The following is a 7,625-nucleotide window of genomic DNA, read 5'->3' on the forward strand; positions in this document are numbered from 1 at the left end:
AACAGGAGACTGAAGTGATTTTAAGAAAATAATATTGCTGGGGAGAAATGCAATTAATTACTGTGRCATAGGTAAATCCAATGAAATACAAAGTAAACAAGAATATTAACAGCAGTAAGCCCCATTGAATCATGTCAGTGTTGTTTAGCTTATAATTTCTGTTGCAGGAGATAGTAGTAGAAATARCATGTTTTGTAGGAAGGAGGGGAAAATTATAGTTTTCTTATAGTCTTTTGGCTGATACAAAGCCAATTAGCTCTTGAGTGAAATGTAGAACCAACTACCGATCAAAGAATAGCCAATAATTTGCAAGAACTGGTGAAAAATCCTGCAGTGGAGATTTTTCCCAAGAGCATTAAGAAACATGCTAATGGATACATAAAGATCCATTTCAATAAAGGTCAGCTGTTATTGCTACTGTGTGTAGAGATACATTGTTTTGTTTCTGGTGTATGTTATAATAGATTTATTTCCCCATTGCTTTAGTTTCTTCACATTTTCATTATACAGCCATATCACATTAATTAGTCTGCTATTATAAAAAGAGTAAATTTCTCCCTGTTGTCTTTTCAGGAAAACCAGATAGTCATTTGAGCCCCAGTGGAGCACACAGCAGAAAGCAAAGCAGAACTGATTTTCTTCAAGTTTTAGCTAGCTAAGATGCCTTTGTGAATTTTATGTGGAAGATGGCTTTCATTTCACAGCAAAGTGTATACTTACAAATATGAGTACCATCAGAAGGTACATTTTTCATTTGCATCCCCAAGTACTTGTGAGGGAAGTGATGGCATGCTGACCGGGGAGCTGAAATGCTACTGTCTGATGCCTCCAACCATTCACAGCTAAGCAAGACAAATTGGATTTTAAATATTCATCAACAATGCAAGTAACGCTATATGAACATACCCATTAATTAATGTGCTAAGGGGAGCTGGGGTCTGTATGTGGATTCTCTTATGGGGAGAAAAATAAGCAAAATCCAGATTAGAATAAGAAAATAYATGGGAATTATTTGCTCAGCTTTAATCCTCATAATCATTATCAGGCCACAACTGAATGAAGCTCTTTCTCCCAATGTGAGCCCCACAGCCAGCTATAGTAGTTGCATGAATTGCTTTCTTTCATCTCTTCAGTCCATCCTGTGGGACCCATGGCTTCATCTGTGGGAGTTTTCAACATATGGAGAGATATCAAGTGCCCAGACTGTTTTCTGTGGCCTTTCAAACTTTTTGCACTCAATTTCAATTCTATGGGTATGGTTTTTGTCATCCTGTTGGGGCTTTCATCCATTCCATTCCTCTTCCCAGTTGTGTCTCTTGATCTTTCCAGGATCTGYGAACCCCTTCTTTCAGGGATGCCTTGTGCCTGGTGAGATCAGACCTTGATGTCAGCCAGGCACCCTGCTGCAGCTACCRAAAAATGGAGGGCCAGCAGCGCGGTCCGGAAGGAGGGGAAGCGCAGTGGAGGCAGCACCCGGGGGCCTTGGGGCTGCTGTTCTTCAGGATATCGGGCAGGATATTGGGCAGGAGAGGGGCTCCCTCCCTCGCTTCCCACCTCAAGTCCCCGCAGACTCTGCCCCTGTAAAAGTCAGCACATATCACAGTGGAAATAACCCGAATTTCAAGGGACACTTGTATGGATGAAACAGGGACAGGGCACAATTCTTTTGAAACACAAATATAGGTCTCATTGTAATAAGAAATTATTTTCACACTGAAATCATTCAAATATTTGCTATTATTTGTTAAGCTTCAGTAAGAGTTTTGCATTTCATTTTACCTAAATAGAAAGAACATAAGCCCAAACTTCAAAGATAGGTTGGCTCTTATCTCCTCCTGAAATGAACTGTTGCCTGAACAACATTCATCATCCGGGCTGAACCACTATGGACCAAGCTTTGAATTATTGTTTTAGTTGTATCCACTTGCTCCTCAGCTAAAACTCCTACCAATTTCAATAGGTTTTACCTCAAAATAAGGATTATATCCAAACAGGATAAATGCTTTGAGATCTGGACTGTCTTTGAAATTACATAAATACAACAGATTGAATTCCATTTGACATACAGAGAGCATGGTACTGCAAATAAAATAAAAATGATAATATTATACCCTGAGAAATAAGGACACTCTTAGATGTTTAAAAGTCAGTGCTATAGTGATACATTCTAGTCCTGTAATAACTGAAAATAGCGGTACCTTTGTGATAGCATAAGAAACTATGCAGCAAAGATGCAATAAAGTCAAGTCTTTGGATAATAAAACTGTTCTGAAACTAGTAAAAGGTATTTTTGGAACCTACAGCAACAACGTGGGATCTATTGAGTATTTTCAGTGTTCATTTGCATTAAGCTCAGTGGGAGAATGTTTGTTTTGGAGGCTGAAAATATTTGGCATTCCAAACAGGTTCAGCAACTCACATTTGGGAAAAAAATAATAATAAAAAATTACATAAAAAGGTTAAGGATATATTTAACTGTTTGTAGATGTATATTTGTTTTGTTACAAGTACTGTAAGGAAATGAAAAAGCAGTTTCCAGATTAAAATTTCTGTCTGGGAGTTAGAAGTCTAGGGCTCTATTTATGGCTTTTTCCACAAGTTATTGTGTGGTACTAGTCAAAACATGCAGGAAACTATTTAGCAAACTACCCAAACTTGTTTAATTTTAAATGTAAAATCATACTAGTGACAGCACTGAACATACTTTTATAAATAAACATTTTGTTGAGCAAAGAGAAGATTTGTAAAAGGGTGATAATAAGATTTCTCTCTGATATCATTATTGCAAAAATATACCAACTGGTACTTGCAAAGCATTTCTTCTAACAGAATGTGTTATTATTTGTGACTGGATACATTTTATACCTGGAAATTATTTAGGGAAGGCTGTAAATGGAGCACTTCTCCCTCTGAATCAAAGAAAGGAAAATTAAGTATCTGGTTGTGATGTCCATTTTTTTTTGGACTCCTTATGCACAAGAACCTAGACAAAGCATACATAATGGTTTCTTAAAAATAACATTTTCCCCAATCATAGACAAATTCATTGTCTCTTGTGTAATCTAGTCCAGTACTCAAAATCTGCATTCATCCTTTAGCTGGAGTACTTCCAGGACATTGTCTGAGGAACCACTAAAATCTTTCTTGCTATCAGTACAAGCTCATTCAGAAAACTGAACGGCTGAGTCACATGCTAATCTGAAGTCATCTGTTTTAGTTTTGTGACCTCAGTTATACTGAGTTTTGAAAACTAAACCTCAACAGAGAAAGATTTTTTTTTTGTCGTATCTTGTGTATTTGCAGATTGCAAAAATAAAAAAGTGTAATCTCAATTTTAACACTTAATGTCATGAATCTTGCATTAATAGAAATGTAGAACATAAAGTCAAAGATGTTTCAGCAGCACTTGGAAAGGAAGCCTGGAGATTCATAGCTTTAAGGCCTTCAAGGACTGTTAAATCATTTAATCTAACCTATGTGACACAGAGTTTTACCCTATTGCTTTTATATTGATTTTAGTTACAGTCTTCTCAGAGAGGATCAGCAATTCCAGAGGCAATAGTTCACCTTTTGCAGAAGACTCACAGAAGGGTCGAGGTTGGARGGGAGATCACCCCCCCTGCTCAAGCAGGGTCACGTAGAGCACGATTCCAAGGATTCTGTCCAGATGGCTTTTGAATATCTCCAAGGAAGGAGACTGCACAGCCTCTCTGGGTAACCTATTCCAGTGCTGTATTCCAGTGCTACAGTAAAGAAGTTTTTTCTCATGTTCAGATGGAAATTCCTGTGKTTCAGTATGTGCCCATTTCCTCTTGTCCTATTGCTGGACACCACTGAAAAGAGTCTGTCTCTCTATACCCTCRCTTCAGATACTTAYACGCATTGATAAGATTCCCCCCACAGCCTTCTCTTCTTCAAGCTGAATAGTTCCATCTCTCACAGCCGTTCCTTATAAGACAGATGCTCCAATCCCTTAATCATCTTAGTAGCTCTCCACTGGACTCTCTCCAGTAGCTCCATGTCTCTGTTGTACTGGGGAGACTAAAACTGGACACAGTACTCTAGATGACGCCTCACCAGTGCTGAGGAGAGGGGCAGGATCACCTCCCTCGACCTGCTGGCAACACTCTTCCCGGTGCACCTCAGGCCTTCTTGGCCACAAGGGCACCTTGCTGGTTCTGGTTAACTTGTCCACTAGGATTCCCAGGTCCTTCTCTGCAGAGCTGCTCTCCAGAAGGTCAGCCCCCAGCCTGTACTGGTGCCTAGGGTTATTTCTCCCTAGGTGCAGGACTCTGCACTTGCCTTTGTTGAACTTCATGAGGTTCCTCTCTGCCCAACTCTCCTGCCTATCTAGGTCTCTCTGAATGACAGCACAGCCTTATGGTGGATCAGCCACTCTTCTCAGTTTTGTATCATCAGCAAACCTGCTGAAGAAGCACTCTGTCCCTTCATCCAGGTCATTGATGAAGAGGTTGAATTATACTGGAGCCAGTACTGACCCCTGGGGGACAGCATTAACTACAGGCCTCCAAGTAGACTTTGCAGCACTTTGATCATGTGAAAATTATTATCTTTATGAGATTTTTTTATTTTTGCTGAAATAACACAGGAAATCGTTATATTATGCCAGTTTTTTGTTTGTTTGTTTATTTGGCATACAAAATGAAGTTGATCTTTGCTTTCTAGGACAGCTAATGAACTTGTACAATCAACACCGGAGAATCAGCATAGACGAAAATCTTTCTCATCATACTGCTGTCCTCTAATTCTGGTTTGTCTGTATGACATCATAGTGAAAAAAAATCTGCACAATCTAAATCAATGATCAAAGTGTTGTTTTCCTCCATGGAACTGCAATGATGGGAGATCTTTCCCAGRGTAATGGCTATAGACAATTAAAGGGTCTGTGAAATTACCTCTGTGGATACATCGTTTCACGATGCTCTTATACAGAGGCTATCATAATGCATCTGTTATTCCTTCATTGATGTTGGAGACTGTAAGACATGGGGAGATACCACTTCAAAGAACAAAAGATTAGATGTGGACACACAAGAACTGAGCAACTTTCCTAAGACTGTCATTACTCTGCTGCACGACCCTTGCAACTTACTTTCCTCTCTGTTCCTCTGTCTGGAGTAAATATTGACCTCAGTTGTAAAACAGGTGAAAAAGGCATTACAGGAGCTAGTCCTTGCCATTATTATTGATAATGATGATGATTTATTGTTGCTTATTCTCATCACGTCTGTAAATTTCTGTCTTCTCTGAATTAAGCATGAGGAAAATAAAGTAAGTCTAACTTTATTTATAAATAAAGTTTATATTTAAAATATAAAATCTAACCTCAGAAATTCTCATGAAATGTGCAACCTCCTTCTAATGCTTTCAGATTTTGAAACTCTTGCTCACAAAAGCAGCTCACATTGCAAACAGAGTAATCATTCATGTAAGTCTCCTTTCATACACATAAGAAATGCAGCATAAGGCCCACTGTTTTTATGAATTTGTAGTATTTAGTAAAAATCTCCAAAGTGCAGGTGGTGCAAGAAGAAAACAAAATTGATAAAAAGAGGCAAAAGGAGGCGGTATAAAGAAATGAAATGTTAAGGACCAATGCACACTTCTGATGTTCCAGTCTGAAGTAAAATGCAATGAAAACTATTAGTGTGAGACTACTGTTATATCACCAGTACATCATTACACGGTCGTAAATCTGACTTCACAATTTCTCTAACTGCAGTTGCTCACATTCACAGTGTACTAAAAAAGCAGGTGACTGAGAAATGTGAATGTATCTCCAGCATTTTCATACATACATTGGCTAGCTGGGGAAAGTAGAGTGCGAATTCATTTTAGTGAGCCTTTTTTTTTCTGGGAATTTTGGAATGAAAATGGTGTTTACCTCTTTAAAGGTGGCCAGAAGAAAGTTAGCAGTGAGCATTTTCACARTCATGGAAAGAGCAGAAGCAAATCTATTTACTCAAATGTCACTATCCTAAATCACTCAGCTTGAAACATTAAGTTATCAATCCCTCATTCCTGTAACACCCCCAGAGATGGAAAGAAGAGTTTTATTCTGTGGTAACTGGTTAAAAACAATCAGGATTAAATTTATCCATTTACTTCCCACTGCCTTTTTACTAACTTGAAAACCTCTACTGAAAAAAAAAAAAGTTGTTCTTATATGAATGTACCAGTAACAAACTGCTTTAACTCAAAGATACTTTCTAGGTCACTTCAGCTCAGTGCTGCTCTCTCTTCTCCATCTCTAAACTCAGAGCAGCTTCCTGACTAAACAACATTGTTAGTGCTGTTCAAAGTCCTGTGGAAAGCACATCACACAGCTACGTATAGAAAGACTAAATCTTAATGTAGTGGAGTGATGAGTAAACTCAGTAAAATCTGAGGTTTTGTGAACTTCATTAGCTATTTTTTAAATTCTTGAGGTTTCACAGAACCAAATGTCTTACAAAGACAAAAAAAAAAAAAAAAATCATCTCCTTCCTAATTTGACTCAGTCCCTTGGACCCTGTGAGAAAAGGAAGATCCCTTGGCGCCTAGTACACTGCAGGGCCAAGGCCAGACAAACTAGAAGTAGCTTCCATGGCAAGAGGGAAAGCCAGTGATACTTGAGCTGGCGTTTTCTATGCTAGCTACAAATTGAGCCTTTTGAAGTCTTCTGAGTTCTGAAACATCAGCATGTTTTTCGACTGAAATTTCAAACTGTGATGAGCATGGTAATTTCTCTCTCTCTCTCTCTCTCTCTCTCTCTCTCTTTATTTATTTATTTATTTATTTTTTTAACATTTATGGGATTTATCTGCCTATAGATTTGACCACACTCCAGTTTCTGGGTTCTGCAGACCAGTTCCACATCTCTTCATGTCAGCTGCAGGACCTTTCCACAGATCTTATGGAAGCCCGGATCAGGCCTCAGCAGTGTTGATCCCAATCTCCTCGTTGGACTTCCAAAATGTTTCCATGCTTTGGGCAGGTTCTGCGGACCCATTGCAAGGACCCATTCCCCTGCTCTGTGTGGAGCACGGTGCGTGCAGCTGTGCCCGCTACTCTTCAGTGGGGCAACCTGCTAGTGTGCAAGGTGGGACTGGATGGACACTTTGGGTGAGAAGACACTTCAATCCTCTCAGCAAGATAGGAAGTGGCGTAAGAAAGCGAGATTCCTTATGTGCTGCTTTGAATAAACCTCCATGAAAGAGGAACATGCCCAGGAAAGCCCACTGCACTCTCCTGGAGCTCAAAGGGGATGAGTGCTTTGGGTAGAGGAGAGTGAGATTAATGGGTGTGCCGAGGGTCATCTGAGAAGTCGCTGGCTGTCTTGCAAAAGGCAGTTTACAGAAGTGGGGGGGGGGGAGGCGAGAAGACTGGGACACATCTTGCCTTTTGAGTTGCCGCCGAAATTTAAGAATAAAAGGCATGAAAATAAGAGGACGCAGCCCTCGGGAAGGCTCAGTTTTGGGGCAGAGCTTGCAGGCACAGCGAGCTCCCGGTCGACCTTTCCCCGAGGACCCTGCTGGGCCGCGCCGAGCCGAGCCGGGCCGGGCCGGGGGAGCCGTGCTTCCCGCCCATGGGTCCCGGCCGCCCCCAGCCCCGGCGCCGGCGGC

This window comes from Rhea americana, unplaced genomic scaffold (genome assembly GCF_003343005.1).
Source record: "Rhea americana isolate MKP2758 unplaced genomic scaffold, rheAme1 scaffold_43, whole genome shotgun sequence".
NCBI classification, from domain to species: domain Eukaryota; kingdom Metazoa; phylum Chordata; class Aves; order Rheiformes; family Rheidae; genus Rhea; species Rhea americana.